General features: G+C 48.0%; 1 protein-coding gene across 1 annotated transcript in view; it reads left to right on the top strand.

Annotated features, from left to right (window-relative positions):
• The first annotated feature begins 3,041 nt into the window (after positions 1–3,041).
• Epb41l3 (erythrocyte membrane protein band 4.1 like 3) overlaps positions 3,042–18,509 on the top strand; it is a 186,649-nt gene continuing 171,181 nt past the window's right edge. Inside the window, exon 1 of the mRNA XM_023720386.1 lies at positions 3,042–3,063. The gene's annotated coding sequence lies outside the window, so the exon portion shown is untranslated. The remainder of the gene's footprint in view (positions 3,064–18,509) is intronic.

The raw sequence follows: 18,509 nt of genomic DNA, 5'->3' as shown, positions 1-18,509 counted from the left end.
GGAGGGAAATGGCACCGGAAGTTTTAACAACAGGTGGTGAATTTTTCTTTCTTTTTTTAGCAGTACTGGGATTTGAACCAAGGCCATGTGTATGCTAGGAAGCACTTCACCATTGAGTTACACCCCCAGCCACTGAACCTGAAATCTTTCTGCCTTAGTCCCCTAAATATCTGGGATTACAGGTGTGTGCCACCATCCCTTGCTAATTAGTAAATCTTTTGAACACTGGAAAAGCTGCTGTATTTGTTTGTATGTGTGCGTTTATTATACACATATGTACATGAGCATATCTGCATGTATGTGTACATGAATGTGCATATGTACATGTTTCTATACATCTGTAAGTGTGTCTATACTTACATGTGCATGAATGTTACTTATGTATATGTGTTTGTATGTGTAAATGTGCATTTGTGTATCTATGTATATCTGTGTGGTTGTGAGTCATACATGGTGTCTGCATGTGAAAGTGACTATATATATGTATGAGTGCACATATACATGTGTGATTGTACATCTGTTCAATATGTACATGTCTGTATAAACATGTAGTATTCCTGTGTGTCTATACATATGTATAAGGATGTGTATCTACATGCAAATTCACAAGTGTGTACCTACATATGTATGAACAGACATCTACACATGTATATATATATACACATGTCTTTATACATTTGTCTATATATGTGTCTACACATGTGTCTACACATGCATGTTAGAGTTTTCTCTACACACACTTCCACCCTTGCATGTGAGCATCTGTGTGTACCTGTGCACGTGTGATTTGTATGTCTCTAGGTGTGCATGCATCTTACATGTTAAGGGCATGGCAGTGGCGTGGGCAAGAGCCAGGCTCAAGGATCTTCCACTTTTCACCAGAACTGTATGACCAAGGGCCAACTTTCTTAAAGCTTTACCTTTCGGGGGTCTCATCTTCATTTACATTTATTTATTTTGGAGACAGGGTCTTACTAAATTGTCCTGGCTGTCCTGGAATTTTCTCCCCTTCTACTCACCTCAGAGCAGCTGGAATCCCAGGCACAGGCCACCCCTGCTGTACTCACATTACTTTCTCTTTAATTGGAAATAATAACCAGTGCCTCAGAGGTTATAGTGATGAGACTGCACAGTATTACAAATTCTGGTGGGTCCTGGCGTATAAGCACCTACAAACGCTTGTCTTTGTGATTTTCATCAACCTTGCTCTTGCTCCCCAACTCCTGTACCCACCCCCACGGGACCTGCGGCCAAGACCAGAGCACCCCTGGAGCGTCTCTAGCAGCTCCCAGCGGGGCCAGGAGCCCCTCATCCGGCAGGAGCTGTTAGACCACTGCCATCTCGCCTGCCTCTCTGTACTATCCAGGAAAACAGGCCATCAGGCCCAGCCCTGACCAGAGGTTGGGCCTTACACACGGAGAGGACTGGTGCACCGCATGCTGCTTTCCCCCTCGGCTGAGAATGGAGGAACGGCCAGCTTGGGCTCTGGGCCAGAGTATGTGGCTGTACGATCTGTGACAAATTCCTGTTTACTGGGTGTTTTTCTCTTGCTTCTTTGGGTGTTTCTAGTACCCTAGATATGAGAAAACGGGTTATTAATATCTTTCCATCAATTTCTTATTGTATTTCATTGATAACAAGACATCTCTGCTAATGCAGTAAGCACCCATGAAGCAAATCAAAAGCTTGGGTTTGAACTGTAACCTTCATCTATGTTTGCCGTTCTCTGCTTTGTTAGTATTATTGATTATAACTGCAGCACACCCACCAGAATTTCTCCTGGTCTAGTGCAATTTCCAGGCCATGGGAATGAATGTTTAAGGGTAGGGGAGAAAAACACTACTGGGCGGGTGCCTCTAGTCTTCGCTTACCTTAGATTGCAATGTGGATCTGTGCTTCTCCTGACACTTGGAATTGGAAGGCTTTCACCTTCCACTGATGGAAAGAGTGTAACTTTGTATTACATTATGTTGCATAATTTTACATTGCATGCTGTCCTTCCCCCCAGCGGGGTGTTCCTCACATTCTCCAATGGCAGCTGCTGCTGAGCACTCTTCATGCTTGTGGGGATTGTGCATGTCCTCTACCATTAGGGGTCTCTTCATCCCTTTTGGTCATTTTTCTGTTGAGTCGCATGTGATTTTCTTGTTGGCTTTTGCAAATGTAGGCAAGTTATATCAGCTGGAGCTAATTTCTGCACTTGTAAAAAAAAAAAATGGAGGATGACACCCCTAATGTGCACAGAGCTGACTCAGGATATGTCCATACGATGTTCTAAGCACTGCCACTTAGCATCGCAGACAATCAAAGGGAGGGCATCTCTGTCCCTGCCCTGAAGGACAGGCGGGTTCTGTTGGAGATTTGCCAGTGTGCTGTTCAGTGCGACTCATGGAGTCCAGCCAGCGCTGCTGGACTGTAGGGAAAAGAGCAAGTGAGGGGCTCAGACTCCATGGAAGGAAATGCGAGGCAAGGAAGGAGAAAGGGAGACAGCCAAGGCAGTCCTTGGCGCCCTGCGGGGAGAGGCAGAAAGCAGGGCAATTATTCTGCTTACTTCACAGCCGCGTATCTGCTTATGTTTGTTGTGTGTAGTAATCGGACTATGAGGACTTAGGAAGTTGTGCCTCATGACACTGAAGATGCAGAGCCAAGCAAAAGAGGCTGTGCTGCTGCCGGAACTGGGCGCTGGGGCAGCCCTGTGTGGCCTCCGGGCTGCTCTGCTCCTCCAGCTGGGACTGCCTTCCTACTGCTTCGGAGGCAGCCGCACAGTCATGCGGAGCAGCCCATCCGGCCTCTGGAGGAAGAGTAGAAGATCTGAAGGACATTAGGATGCTGTGCAGCGAGTGCTTGCTGCTCCTGCCCGGTCCTGAGTGTTTCATCCCAGCGCAGCATCTAGCTGGCACAGGAAAGGAGCCGCTTTTCTCCTCTGCATCGTGCCTGGGCTCCCGGAGGACATTCCTGGAGGAGCCAGAGCCGGCGGAGCTACGCAGTTGACCCTGCTGCACTGCAGCATGCCTTCCCTCCTCTGCCTCTATCTGTGCTCCAAGTCCCTCCTAGGATTCGGAGGTAAACCTTCTCCATTGCTAATATTAAGGCATACTTATAGGAAGTGGCTGTTGTTAGTGGGCATAGCTCTGAATTTGATCCAAATTGAAACCAACCCACATATAGATCCAACTAGCGAAGCTGGGAAGTTATTCTTCAGTGCATGCTGCTCTGAAAATGTTTGCTCAGCCATGACCCTGCTGTGCTAATTGTTCCCTCCCTCTCCTCTACTCTGGAAGCTCTGCTTCTCAATTTTTGGCAGAAAAATGTGGAGATGAAATCAGACTTTAGCTACAATGTCATCGCTCCTTCCCTTTGTCCTTCTCGATGAGCACCGGTCTGAATTCTTTGCTGTAGGGACACAGGCTGGCAGTTTGGAAATAGCTCCTAGTTGTTTGTGATGGCAGCTTCCATTTAGGAAAAAGTTACAATTTTGAACACTGTCCAAGGACAATAATGCTGCATACTCATGCTTAGACTTTGAAATTCACAAGGTGTGATTTGTTTTCTTTTGTGCCAAGAATGACACAGGAAAGCAGTGAAGCAGAATTTGTTTAGTAACTGTAAAAAGTAACCTCACTGAAGCAGGGGTGCTGCAGAAATGTCTCAGGGAAAGGGCCACAGTATCCGGCTCACCCCAGTCAGGCTAGGAGGTCTGTCGGGTCCATGGGGGGGGGCCTGGGCCCCGTGGGTCCGAGAACAATGGTCCTCAACAGCGAGAGAGGTGAGGCCCAAGGTTGGGAGGACCCAGGCTGCACACAGAGGCAGCAGGGCCGCGGGGGTGAGGCGGTCGCCCGTTCTCTCCATGAAGCCTTTCCAGGAGCTTAACAAAGGGCGTGCTGCGGGCTTCCGAGAGCCTGTGTCACCTGCCTCATCCTGAGAGAGCTGAGCATGCCTACTGCCAACAACTCAGGCGCTCAGATCTCTCAATTCTTTTTTTTCCTCACCATAACTTTCTAAAATAATATTCTTGTCAGGGGAGATGCCCCTTAGGGTGTGATATTTGGGGTATTATTCCTCTATTTGTAGCACATTCCATTTCTTTTAAATGTCTGATTCTGAAATATTTCTTGTGTTTTTCAATGAATACAGGAAATTCTTTGCAGAGGTATTTAAAATGGTTTTTCACACTGGAAGTCACAAGGACAATAGATCCCTCTTCACAGAGCGGTGAGCTTGGGCGTACATCCGGGTAGATGCACCTGTTGGTAGGCACCTGGTGGAGACTACCAAACACAGAGATTGTGCACCTAGACACCATTTGAACTTGTAGTGTTAGCCCTGTTCTCTATGTAAAGACATTGGGAAGCAGCGAGGTCAGTAACTGTTAAAATTAAACCACAAATGGTAGGAAAAAAAACCGAGGGAACTACAGTCAGAAACAGGGCCCATGGCTTAGAACATTCACTCTGCAAACTTGCAATCCGTGCTGCAGGAAGAGAGCTGTGGTGCGAGTGAGGAGCCGGCACTTGTGGCTGTCGGTGGCAGTACCCGGGCGCGTGCAGTGAGACTGGGGATGAAGGGCTTTCCCTGTTGGCAGGAGACCCCGGGGGTGCCGCAGCGGGCCACAGACCTGGGCCACAGTGTGCCAGGTCTGGCGATTTGCTTGGACGACTCAATATCTTGTCCTGCCCATTGTTAAGCTCAACTGTAGCAAAAGTGTACAACGCAAAGGGAAGAACAGCCGAGCGCTCGCAAGGGTTCGATTCCGGACGGTCACACTGGGTGCGCGTACGTCTCCAGCAAACACTGCGGCGCCTGGGCACGAGGTTGGGAACTCTGTGGAGACTCGCGGCCTGGCGCTTTCCCGCTGGACGCGAGGCAGCCTCCGTCTAGCACAGGGGTGGCAGGCCGTGCACGCGTGCCACAACGGACTGTCTGTCATTGCTTAAAGCTCGGAGAGTTCCGCCGTCCCTGGTCCAGCGCAGATGGGAACTCCAGACGCTGGGAAGGCACAGGTGCCCAGCACGGACCTTGTGTTCAGGAGCGGAAGAGAAACCCTTCTAAATTCCAGAGTGTTGACTCTGAAATGATAGCGGGAGTCAAATATATCCACGTACCCACGTGTGCGTCTGTAGAGGGTAGCCCCCAAGTGGAATATACGTGTCTATTCCGCAAAGGGATGAAACCCATTCAAGATTCTGGCACATACAGCACCCAGGGAATCCAGTCCGAGGCTCACGTGGCAGCCCACCTCTAGCGTCCTGACTGGAGACGTAGAGGAATGCGTTGTATTTTTATCAGAGCTGTCGGAGGAGGGAGAGCTTGGCTCGGAGTTGACTGTGAAGAACACATTGCCAACAGATCATTTTAACATGCACATGCTATTCACGTTATGAAAGCATCTACATATCAGGTAATTTTCTGAAGGCCCAGAATTAATTTTTATTCCCTTTGCCATGTCTTGAGGATAGGTAAATTTTCACTTCAGTTGGGTGCCCTTGTCTTGAATTTTTTTTTAAGTAGCTAGTTTCTCCTAGTTTTCTGTGTATAAGCACATTGCATTTGATAAGCACAATTGAATAATAAGAATAATACTGTTTATAATGGCAAGTCTCTAGAGGCTTGTTTCCTTCCTCCCTGAGAAGAGGATCTCACAGGGAAGACTTAGAGAAGAAGGGCAAGGACTGGTCTGCGCTGAGCCACACAGGGCGCTGAGGTCCCTGCCACCCTTAAACCTGACCGTAGACAGTGCGGGGGGCCTAGAGCTCTCTGAACATCTTCATGTAGAAGCTTCCTCCCGTGAGCTGTGCCACGGACAAGGGTCAGCTGCACAGGAGAGTCAGACTGCATCTCTAGCCAGAGTTGCTTTTGAGGGTCCTCTCCCCGTGGTTTCTACATTAAACAGTGGTGGCACTTGCCTGTAATCCCAGCACTCTGGAAGCTGAGGCAGGAGGATTGCTGAGAGTTCAAGACCAGCCTGGACTACAAATTGAGTTCAAGTACACCTTGAACTGCATAGTGAGACTATGTCTCAAAAAGACAAAAACATCTAAATCTTTTTAAAAATTCAAGTCCCCATAGATTGCAGCTATTTGGCTACTTCTGATTGCAGGGGCCACCACTGGACTTGCCCAAAGCAATCTTTCTACATCCCTCCCTCATGTGTTTTGTTTTTTAATCAAGCAGTTCTCTTAACTGTATGGGTGGAAAGTATAGTAACAGGTTGGGGATAATTTTTAGCATTGCATATGTGTGTGGGCCAAATGGTGATACAGTAATTAGTTATGTAATATGAACACACCTACTTCATAAATATGTCTCATAGAGATGACATTCTCATGGTGTACAAATTGGGTGTGTGAGGGTCAGCAGGGTAAACTTTGGATTTCATTCAAGCAGTTCCCAACTTGCGTTCCCTTGCCTTTCCTTAGAAGTGACCTCATGCCACAGAAACTCACTTGCTTCTTTGCTAGCAAGGGGGAGAATTCCTACCTTCCCTTCTGGCTGCCCACCTGCTCCTGTTGCTCCTCTCCCACCTCCTGTGGTGCTGGGACTCGAAGTAGTAGTAATTAAGGAGGTGGCAAAAGGTATTCTTTACTCTATGTGGATTCACACAATTGAAAAATACCTATTTTGTTTAACTGTTTTTTTTTTTTTTTTTCATTTTTGCACTGCTGGGAAATAAGCCCAGGGTTGAGCTAGAGAGGCACACTTCCACTGAGCTACACACTCCTCGCCCTTTTGTGCTTTATTTTCAGTCTCGGCAACGTGCCCAGACTGACCTTGAACATGCTGTCCTCCTGCCTAAGGTTAAGGTGTGCACCATTATACCTCACTTATTGTGTGCTAATTCATACCCTGCCTTGTTCTGAAGGGAGGCATCGTAATCCCTCCAATAAAAAAAGTGGTTGAAGGGTTCAAGGTTTAGAAAAAATCATGGGAAGGGAAAAAATTAAGTCCACATGCCTCTGCTAAATATGTGCTCACGTCTGCGCTGTTGGCAGAGGTCGTTTCCACCGCGGCGCCTAGCTTCCCAGCTGTGAAGAGAAGAGAACCTGAAAGTGGAGCTCTGAAGCGCGTGTAGCATGAAACCCCAAGTTTTCTTAGTGCTCAAACTGAAGAGTCGTTTCCTCTGTGAATGCTGTTCGTGGGTGACAACTGCAGCGCCACCCTCTTCTAGATCCCGAGGCAGGGGGCGGCGCTGGCATCATCAGTTGTTCACCTACAGGGAGCGGGACCCTCACCTGGCACAAGCTGTCCGGGAGGGACCCTGGCCCTCCAAACGGCACAGGTCTGCGTCAAATGCCCTGAGGGGCGCTGCGAGGAGCCGCAGGCAAGGGCGGTGGAGGGGTCTTCCCCACTTGCCTTTCAGCGGCCGCTCCGCACTGCAACTTCTTCTGTAATCTCAGACCAGAGTTTGGAGCGCAGCCTTGCCAGGATGTTGGGAATAGGAAAAGTAGAGTCATTTTTCCCCGATGAAACTTAGCAGAGCGTCCCTGCTGGCTGGTGGCTGCTGCTTCCCTTGGAGAAGGATTAAGGGAGGACTGAGCAGCAGAGATAAGAGATAAAATCTTCCCCTGAAAGTGATCCTGACTCCTCTTCAAACTAATACAGAATGGGACTCTGCCTCTGGCTGCCTGGTCTTTAGAGCAGCCATTTGGAAATGTTAAATATTTGGGCCAGGACTCATGCTATAGAAATAAAATACCACAAGTAGAAATACTAGAAGTAGAAAGTTCTAGAAACAGAATATTAAAGTGTACTGTGCCAACCAGTAATGGTGGCATATGCCTGTAATCCCTGCACTGGGAAGGCTGAACTGTTAGTTGAAGGCATTCTGAATCAGTAATGGGTTCAAGGAAAGCCTGAACTACATAGTGAGACCCTGTCTCAAAAACAGAAAGAGGGAGTGAGACAGGGAGAGAGGGAGCTTTGTGTTATCCCCACTGGCAAAAGGCCTTAAACACATCATGCCAAAATACAATTAACTACATACAAGCAACAAATGCTCAGGACCTTAGCCTTTGGCACAGAACAGGCAAGAAAAAGCAAACTTCAGAGAGTTGTTTAAAACTTTGTCACAGCTGTCCCCCTTTCAAAACAGAGACAAGCAAACTTGTAGGCTCTTTTATATTCATTTTTATAAAAGATAATCTCATAGGAGACTGACACATACATTTGAAAATGGAACTTAATTGCATGCTAACTAGGGGTTCAAAGCGAGGGTGTTCAGACCCAGCGTGTGCTCTGATACTTCTTGGTGTGTTTCCAAAAGAGCTCACAACTGCATGCCACACAGTAACCGTGGCCAGAATGAGGGAAGTGTCCACTTTAGCCTTCAGACTAGGCCGGCCTAATAAAGAAGTCCATTTCAAAGCAGTGCACATAATTGCGATTCCTTATGTGTGATAGACTCATGTCCAGAGAGAAAAAAAAATGTGTGTGAAAAGTTGGCATTTGATAAGAAAAAAACGCAGACGTTTAATACAATGAAACCTTATTTTATTTCCAAGATTACAAAGTAGATGGAAAATGCTGATAAGGGTGGGTTTCCGTAATGACTTTAGTCTGCTCCTTGACCTCTGACATCGCTTACCTCATTTGTGTTGCCAGGCAACCCAGAGAAATAAAACCTGTGTGTGTGGAGCACAAGTTCCTACCACAAGAATGGGCTGCATTCTAGAAGTGGGGGAGCCAGTTATTTAGAATTTTAAATACATTTTTCTCATGTTAGAAATATTACAAATGGCAGTTCAGTAGCGAAGACAGCCATTGTAAGTCTATTTAATTCATAATTCTCTTCAAGTATTGAAAAGCAGCACCTTTTCTATCTAAAATAACTTAATGGTTCTTTTATCCCAAATGCCAAGTCCCACAAAATGAGAAATGCCACTGAACGGCCAAGATAGCTGCCATAAAGCTTTTGTACCGCCGCACGCCCTTCCTCGTACCAGGAAAGGTTCAATGAAGCCGCGCATTGTTATACTAAATATAATTTTAACAAGTCTCGCTGTTGGAGCTAATGGTGATAAAAGGAGCAGCTGAGACAAAATGGAGAAGTGATCATCAAGAGCCTGGAGCCGGGAGGGGACCGAGGGCCCCTGAGACAGCTGGCAGTGTGTCCTTTGGCTTGTAGAGATGGGTAGAAAGCTCGTCCCTCCTGCCCACCACGTGCTGGACTCCCTTATAAAAATCATCACCGCCACACTATAACTAACAAAATTATGCTTTTTAAAAAGACTTCTAAGTATGCATCTTAAAAGGCTTCTGCTGTCATACCTAGCCAATATTTTTTTTTAAACCCATAGATTAAAAGTTAGGGCGGCGCATGCCTTCCACTGTAAGCGAAGTTCACCTAAATGGAGGACAAAGTCGTGAGAGTTCTGCAAAGCTGAAGTGTATGATAAAAATACAGTCTGATTATACTTGCAATTTATGAGGTGCTGCTGTGGGGAATATATTAGGGGTTCCTCTCTGGGATGCCAGATAAACACTCCCAGCCTGCGCAGAGGCATCGAATGACAGTGACAGAAAAGCAGTTGCTCTTGGGAAACACAGAGCGGGGTTGTCTTCACTTCTACATGATCCTCCCTGTGGGTCCGTCCCCAAGGTTGGTGCTAGAATGACTTTGTTCCTCTGGAGGCCAAGACTAGGCCGCTTGTCCCCTCCTCGGCTCACCCTCGGGGCCGCATCCAGGGCGCTGCACGTGTGCGGTGGAGCGCCCCTGTGCTTTACAAATTATGCCTTCGCCACGTTTTAATCTAATCGCTCTCGACCCTGCAGACTCTTAATCACTGCTGTGGTCATGCACACAGCAGGGACAGCGCTTCCAAATTAACAGATGAGCGATTGACATTAAGCAGTGGATTAACCTGCAGTCCTGCCGAAGCTACGTGAGGCCGCTCACCCTTTAAGATGCAAACGTACGGCTGAACATGTTCTGGCGCCCGAGCGGGAGCCTGCGGTCCTCGTCGTGTTGTGTTAATTCTTCCTAGCAGTGGCCTCCACGACTGAAGGACAAACTGTGAGTGTGTCAGTTTCCAGCTCACTGGAAATTGTTCCAAGATGCCGGTCCCCTTCTCCAAACGCTGTCCAATCCAATGTGCGAATCGTAATCAGATACATTTTGTAAAATTGTTCTCAGTGCCTTGGGTGGCCACAGCCCCAAATGGAACGTTTCAGTAGTCCTCCGGGCCTTAATCACTGCAAGCTTGGGATTTCTCTTCCGGATCTTTCAGCTCGCGTTTCTCCAAGGATTCCCTATAGTTATCCTTTCTTAGAGCGACTCCAACTTTTGGCAGATTCTTGTGGGAAGCGGTTAGCACTTATACAGTAACTTGCTCTTTTCCTTTCTCCTAGTGATTCTTCTTTTCCTTCTCCTCCTCTTTCTTCCTCTGTTCCTCCCTCTTTTCTTGCTTCTGCTCCTCCTCCTCCTCCTTCTTGGTGGTGCCAGGCACCAAACCCCGGGCCTGAGGAGGTACCAGGCAAGCCCAGGAGGTACTTTACCCCAGTACTCCAGCCCAAGATCCCCAATATCCACTTCTTCATGTGGCAAATCAGGGCCCCAAACTGAGATTTCAGAGCAAGCTACAAAACATGTTCCTCTGTTTCCAGGCTCTATTAGTGAGCCTGCAAATGTTTTGAATATAGATTGCTAAGGAGATGCCTGGGGGAGAGTTACTGCCACTTGGTTAGTCTCTCCTTCTACTGACAAATAATCAGGCTCCCAAACAGATGTGTTGCATCTCATCGGGGCTTGTGTATACGCTGCACCCCGCGGGGCCCCTAGCAAAGTGGGTGTAGATGCACCTCTGGGAAACACGGACCTGGATTCCACAGTTAGTGCTTCAAAACTTTCCCTGATGCGTCCGCAGAGCTTCCGTGCTCTCTTGCTCTCTCTCGCTCTCTCCCTCCCTCTCTCCCTCTCCTCTTCTCTGTTGCTGTCTCTGTCTTCTTTCTCTCTGTCTGTTTCTGTCTCTGTGTCTCTGTCTGTCTGTCTCTCTCTTCTGTCTCTGTCTCCCTGTCTCTCTATCTCTGTCTCTCTGCCTCCCTGTCTCTTCTCTTCTCTGTCGCTGTCTCTGTCTTCTGTCTGTTTCTGTCTCTGTGTCTCTCTCGCTCTCTTTTCTGTCTCTTCATCTCTCTCTGCCTCTGTCTCTGTCTGTCTCTGTCTCTCTGTCTCTCTCTCTCTGTCTCTCTCTCTCTCTGTCACTCTCGCCTTTTCTCTTTCATTTCTTCTTTAAAAATATTGCTCTTGGGTGAGTGAGATAGCTCAGTGGACTAAGTGCCTGCTTAGGCAAGCTCATGGACCGGGGTTCAATCCTTGCCATCACATGCCATGCCGGCCTCACCCCCGGGTGCAGAGAGGTGACCGAGTCTGGGAGTGGTGGCACATGCCTGTAATCCCAGTGCTGGGGGGCTGAAAACAGGAGGATCACTACGAGTCTGAGCTGCGTAGTGAGACCTTATACCAAACACATAAAGTTAAATAAATAAATAAAAATATTACTCCAAAGAACTGTGAGAAGCAACATGCAGAGAGAAGGAAAGCACTCGGTTCTGTCCTCACCTAAACACACAGTAGAAAAACTATGTGCTCCATCACAGTTTAAAATTCACTTGTAAAATGTTTCCCTAAATTTAAGTAATTGGACAGTGTGGACTTTCAGATGTCATGTGTGCTTTGCTTTCTGCAAGCAAACACGCACACTGCCCTTTACCCGCAGCTTCCGAGGGCCACAGCATCTGCCACTGCCCTGCTCTGCTGCACACGTGCAGAGTGAGCTATCGTAGGCGCTGCCTGCCGCTTCTTTTTCTCCATAAACTTTTATTTCCATTCTACTTCTTCTTCTGAACATTATCTAATGGAATATTTTAGGCCTGAAAGCCCTTTGTTATTTAGATTATCACAATTCACTGCCACAGAATGTTGTCATACGCAATGAAATTTAAACTGATTTCTTTATTGTATATGACCATAGGATCCTAAATGTTTGTTTGTTTGCTTGCTTTGGTGCTGGGACTTGAACTCATGACCTTGTGCTTGCCAGGCAGGCGCTTGTGCTGCTGAACTATATCCCTGCTCCCCTAGAATTCTAAGTTTTTAAAAGCATTTCCTGGGCAAAGTGATTAGTATAAGTATTAGTACATGTGCTTAGAGCTAAACAACATAAATATAGGATCCACTGACACATATTTCATATGAAAAGTCTTCCCCCTCCCCTCCCCCCTCGTCCCTTTCCTCCTCTCCTCCCCTCCCCTCCCCCTCTCCTTCCCTTCCCTCCCCTTCCCCTCTCCTTCTCTTCCTTCCCTTCCCCTCCCTCCTCCCCTCTCTCCTCCCCTCCCCTTCCCCTCCCCCTCCCATCCTCCCCTCTCTTCATTTTTTTCTTCTCTTCATTTCCCTTCTGTGTTTCTCCCTCTTGTTCCCTTGCCTTCCGCCTCGCTCTCCTAGACAAGCCCAGGTACAATTGCTGAGGCACCAAAGTGGCCACGATTGAAGATCCATCCGAGGCACTTATCCCCTATTCTGTGAGCTCTGGTGGCACCTGCTGGTTTTGCCTTCAGTTGCAGGTGCCCTTTGTCCTTTCAGGTTCCCTCGGGGCCCCCTGTCCTATAGCAACTGGAGAGGGACCTCCTTGTCTCCTGCAGCCCTGAAGGAGCGGGTAGTGGAGGGCAGGAAGAAAAGTGACTGCACAGACCACAACTTCTTCTCACAGGCAGGTCTGAGGCTCTGAAGGCTGAGAACCTTAGAGCCAGACAGACACCAGTAGCCTCCTCTGAGAGCCGGGTGTGTTCCCCGGGTGCCCCGCTCCAGAGCAAAGGCTGTCTGCAGACTGTGATGACCACGCCTGAGCCTGTGCTGTGTTCCGGACGTGTGATTCGGACTGGCCACCTTGCAGGTGGGGTCCTCTATCTGCTGGTGCCCCCTGCCCTGGATCTGCAACAGCAGTGGAAGATGGGGAGGGCTGCGGGGAGTTGTGTCCACATTGTGGGATGAGGCCCCAGGAAAGGCACCGGGAGCTCTCATTTTCTTAGGAACCAAGATGGAGAAACTGAGGCATTGAGGCTGAACTGCTGCAGCTTCCATTGCTCTCTGTGGCTCTCCACGAGCTCGTCTTCCTCTCTTCTCAGCCTGGCATGCCCTCCTGGTGCTCTGGGGCCAGCTGGCCGCCTGGGGCCTCCAGGCAGCTTCCCAGCCCCTACTGCCCTCCTCTGACTTCCCTGCAGGTGTGGTTCTGTTCAAGTGGGCCTTGTCCTTCAGGAATAAGAACAAACGCAAAGAGAGTTTCTATTACCCATCCCTGCCAGGATCTCATTCCCCCGTCTATGTCCTTGTCTCGAAAGTGTCAGAGATCGCAGCTGCATCTTAAGTTATTGAATTACATAAAATACTATATGCAAACACCCCCAGCCCCATCTTTGCTGTGTGACATCAGTAAAACTGAGCAGTCGCTAGGGCCATCGCCGTCACCATCGTCACAGGCCAAGCTCACAGACACAAAGTGTTTCCATTTCTTTAGCTCCCATTCACGCTCTGCATCCACTGGATTATTATCCCCCAACTCAATGGAGGCACCTGTGACATTTCTGTTGGGGACCTCGAGCACTGCTCTTCACAGTGTGGCCCTGGAAGACTGAGCCTCTTGCTCCTTCTCTCCGACCGTCCTTGGCTGGGCTCCCTGCCACAGCCTCCCTCCCGTATACTGAGTCCTGACCTTCCTCTGTTCCCAAGGGCTCCACCTTGGGAGCAAATTCTTTTTCTCCATGCTCCCCCTCGATGGCTTTTTCCACGTCATGATCTGAACTTGTCCCTGTGCCCCATCTCTCTGAGCTGCATGCAGCTATTAGACTGCCTATTGGAAGTGTGAGCTGACAGCGTCCTGCCCAATGCAGGCTCCCATGTGCCCGGGCAGTGTGCCCTTTGCCAGGGCCCATCCAGGCTCCTCCAGAACACATGTCTTCACCCCCTACCTCCTTTGCTGACAAATGGTGCCACCAACCACAAGGGTACCAGGGTGGGAAACCCGGGCTCTGGCACACCTCCTCCTCCCTGGACAGACAGTGCATGTGATCGATACCTGAGCAAAGAAAGTAACAACCAGGCAGGGGTGACCTGGGGTGAGGTCGGGAACAGGTTCCAAAACCTGTTGGGGGTGTAGGTTTGACCACTCCAAGGCACAGTGGAGGGTCTGTAGTTTATAACGACCTATTGTATGCTTTACAAAGAAGAGCTCAAAAGCTCCCCTTGCAAAGAAGTGACAGACGTTCAAGGAGCTGAAAAGCTAGTCACGCTGATCTGATCATCGCACACTGAACACATATATTAAATCACCACACTGTGCCAATGAAACATTTCTAAATGTTTATCTTAAAAAGGGAACAGTAGAAGAAGAAAGGGGACATCAAATCCTGACGGCCTTCCCTCTGCTATATTTCTCAATTTATCTTGCTTTCCCCTCCCTGCTATTAACGCCCTCATAATAACTTAACATAGAAATAGAGATAACTTACCAAAAAAAGAAAATGAAATAGTGACGACTTTTAATAACATTAATATTTTTGCTTAAATGATAGTGAAACTAACCTCAGTCTCCTCCCATCTGAGTGTCTCCCAGTTCTTCCTTGAACACCTCTCTAAAACACAAATCCTACCGACCTGTGCCCGCTGCGACCCATCGCTCCATCGAGGCAGGGACTGACCTTGCCGCGCAGCCTTGCCGCGCTGGGCCTCGTCTGCCCTGGCCACGTTGTCCTCATCATTCTTCTCACAAGCTCCTCCCACATCGGACTGTGCCCAGCACTCTGTGCCTTCACTAACCCAGCTGTTCCTTCTGTCAGGCCCCCTGCCCTGCCCCCTCCTCCCCTCCTTCTCTGAAGCCTAAATCCTTCCTCTCTGGGAAGACTCCATGCAACTGGGCTAGGTGTTGTCCTAGGGCTGGGCTCGAGTCCAGAGAGCATCCTCATGTTGGGAGGAATATGTTCATATAACTGTTCTCCAACCAGATGCTTCCGCATGTACGCTCTCCTCAAAAAGAGACCCTCGCTGGTCTGGTCCCTGTGTGGTTTGTCCTCAACAAAGCTGCTGCTGGAATTTCATCTTGATGCACTATTATTGAAAAGTAGTGAGTTCTTAAGAGGTGACTGGGCTGACCAGAGGGATGACGGCCTTTCTCTCTCAGGGAGCAAGCTCTCACCACTGGAGGACGAGATCGGTTAGCACGAGGGCGGGGTACTGCAAAGCAAGGATGCCCCTCCTGCTTTGTCTCTCCCAGGCCCTCGCTCCCTTTCCCTTTTGACATGAGTTGAATTCATAAGCACAAGGCTTTTCCCAGGACCATGCTTTTAGACTTCCTGGCTCTAGGACCATGAAGCAGGAAGCTTTTTTCCTTTATAAACTGCACAGCCTCCATTATTTTGTTACAGCAACAGAAGATAGATTTCCATGCCCCCTCTTTCCCATCTCTGGGCTCCTACTATCCTGGGACAATGCAGAGTCACACAGGAAGTGCTCAGGCAATGTCTGAACAAAGTGACTGGGCAGAAGCTGGGGAAGTAGTGGGGGGCTCTGGTTAGATCCACAGAGGGGGCACGGGATGGGAAAGCCTTGGCATACTGGCTGTACTGGGGCTGTCCTCACCACTGTCCTCCTTTCTGTTTCCCTGCTGTCCCCAAGGTCAGTGCTGGTTAACTTGCTGCTATGTTGTTCCTGCAGTGTGTATGGCGTGATCACTTGGTCACATTCTAGCTCTTTGTGGGAGATGCTCCCTTTTATACATGGAGAAACTGAGGTGGAGGAACAGGTGCTTGCCCAAGGTCGTGCAGCTTATCATTGGCTGAGGGAGAAATGGAGGTGGGTCAATTGGCTAATTTTTTTTCACCAAAGCAGTTGTGAGCCCCACTTACGTTGTTTAACTCACATTCATCCTCCAACATGCAGCTGAGTTTGCTTACAGAGCAGTGGACCTATTTTTCCTACACGCTCTTCAGAGGGTAGCGTCTTCTACAAGTACAGTACAATGAGTCATCTAAGAATGGACACTGGGGCAATGCTGGTAACCAAAAATCCATGCTCCATGACTTCCCCACTGAGCTCCTTCGTCTGCCCACATCAGGACCTGCCTTGCATGGCAGTTGAGTTCCGGGGCCCTCCTGGTTACCCCCAGCAGCAGCAGCAGTGGTGCGGTCTTCCTTGATCTTTCACGACCTTGGCGCTCGGAGGAATTGCCCGGCAAGGCGTTCTGTAGAGTGACTCTCAGTTTGGATTTGTCCCTTATCTTCCTGTGGAATGAGGCCTTCTAGCAAAGCACCTACAGCAGTGATGGCCCTGGCTCTGTCCCTGTCCCTGTATCCAGGACACATGATGTCCACCTCTCCTACTGCAGAAGGTGCTCACTTTGATCACTCCCTAAGGCGGTGGCTCTGACTTTCTCTTCTGCACTGTTAACGTGCTTCCCTTTGCAATTAAGAAACACTTGAGAGGAGGTATTTTGAAACAATACCGCTTGCACTTACACCCTCTCATTGTAAGCATTCATCTCTGGACCTGCCCTGTTACTTCTGTGGTTTTCCAGGGTAATTCTCCTTCATTCCTCCTACAAATAGCTGTTGGAATTCTGTAGTGAAGAGGTACTCCTCCTTATCCTTTTGTTTATTCTCTCAGTTAGTTACCTAGAGCAGTATGAACTCAGTAGTTATGATTTGCTTTATTTTCTGGGTTATATCATATTATATGCTTATTTTATGTTTGTGCTCAACATACACAGCCTTGGCCATGAGATGCTCTTCGGGTCTGTTGGCCTCCTTGCTGTGCAAGTTTCCTCTCTAGAAAAGCATTTTCTTACTTTCTGGCATTGCAGAATGCTCAGCAAATTGAGCACATTTTAAAAATTAGTAACAGCTATGTCTCATCCTGGAACATTAAGATTTCTCATCGGGCATCCCCTGCCGTCTATCACAAGCTTTTAGGAGTTTGCCATGTTCATGAAGGGTTCCTCTCATGTGGCCATATGGAAGCCACGGAAGACAGTGTGTTCTTTGTTCTCCATGCCCCAAACAGTCTGGGAAATTACCATGCAAAGTATGGAATGCAACATTCCAGCTGCACAACATAGCTCTGTTCAATTTCTTTTCAATAAATGTGCAAATGTTCCCTTCCCTGATCAACGTACCTGAACAAATGCGGGTGTTGGAATGGCGTGGTGTACGGGCTGTCGGGACACCCTGCAGTGTTTGCTAGAACTTCGGGAGCTATGAGCTTCGTTCCCCTCATCAGATGAACTTGTACTTCACCTGAGGCTTTGACAACTGCAGAGACTGCCTGTCTCTTCCTGCAGAGTGAATTAAGTGTGAAAAAGCTGCAGTTACGGAGCTGCTCTCCAAGTTGATGGTAGTGCCACCACTGTTGAGGCTTTCTAGATGTGTCTCCAGGGGAGACTTGGTCTTAAAGTTTAACTTTAAGGTGAGAATAAGAATTGTTCACTCTCAGAGTTAGGGACCCCAGATTAGTCTCCACCACGTTTGTTGGCCATCCAGCCGTCATCATTCTGTTGCTGTGCCGCGCATCAAGGGAACCCAGTTAGTTTTAGGTTGGGCTTGTGCTAGTTCCATTTTTATATCATCCTTTTATACAAACACCTTAATTTACTCCCAGCATTTTTGCAAGTCAGACTCACAGAAAAACCTAGTCTAGCAAGTGAATTCTACCGAATTCATAGAAAATTCTATGCAGAAAGGTCGAATTGGGCTAGGCCAATGGATACACCTTGTCACATCTGAGTGGTGTCGCAATATTTGAGCCAAAGACAAAAAGTAAAGAAAAGTCACAGAAAGGTGAGCTACGTAGTCTGTTCTTGCTGCAGAGGGCGTGCAATCAAAATTTTAAGTGTGATAAGTAAGACCATGGAATAAGTACGGGATAATAGATGACAAGCTCTCTCTGGTATTGCTAGAGAAATTACAATAATGTGATGGTAGATGAAATCATCTTACTTGGATCCTGTGTGTAGAATCCAAGATGGTGATTAAGTCTTCAGCAATGTTCTTTAGCCTTCATAAGTTTGTCCTGTGAAGAAAATTGAGTAATATGATTGATGTGAACTGCAAGAAGTTTTCAGATTACACCAAGTGTTCATGAATGTGTAAAGAGTCACAGTCAGAAGTTCACTTGTACATTGAGCGTCCGGAACACAGAATTACTTCTCCTAGAAAGGCTGTCTTAGTGGCTGGTAGTCCAGGCCACTGGGCAAAAGCCAGTTTAAGCCATGGGACATGTCTGGAGTCGTGATAAACTGTAGGATTTGGGGTATGCTAAGTTGCTTTTTATTTTTATTTATTTATTTTTTTTGCATAGCAGCTATAAAGCTTTGTGTTCAGAGTCTTATCTAGCAGCTGCTGAGACAGCAGAGTGTTCATAGCATAACACATCCTTTTTCTTGAGGACAGAGAAAAAATAAGAATTTTTGTAGTTAAGGGGGTTACCATGGTGTCAGTCTCAGTCAGTCTCTGTCTCTGTCTCTGTCTCTGTCTCT

The sequence above is a fragment of the Octodon degus genome, unplaced genomic scaffold (assembly GCF_000260255.1).
Source record: "Octodon degus isolate 3935 unplaced genomic scaffold, OctDeg1.0 scaffold00075, whole genome shotgun sequence".
Lineage (NCBI taxonomy): Eukaryota > Metazoa > Chordata > Mammalia > Rodentia > Octodontidae > Octodon > Octodon degus.
This window is presented reverse-complemented; position numbering and strand designations above follow the sequence as displayed.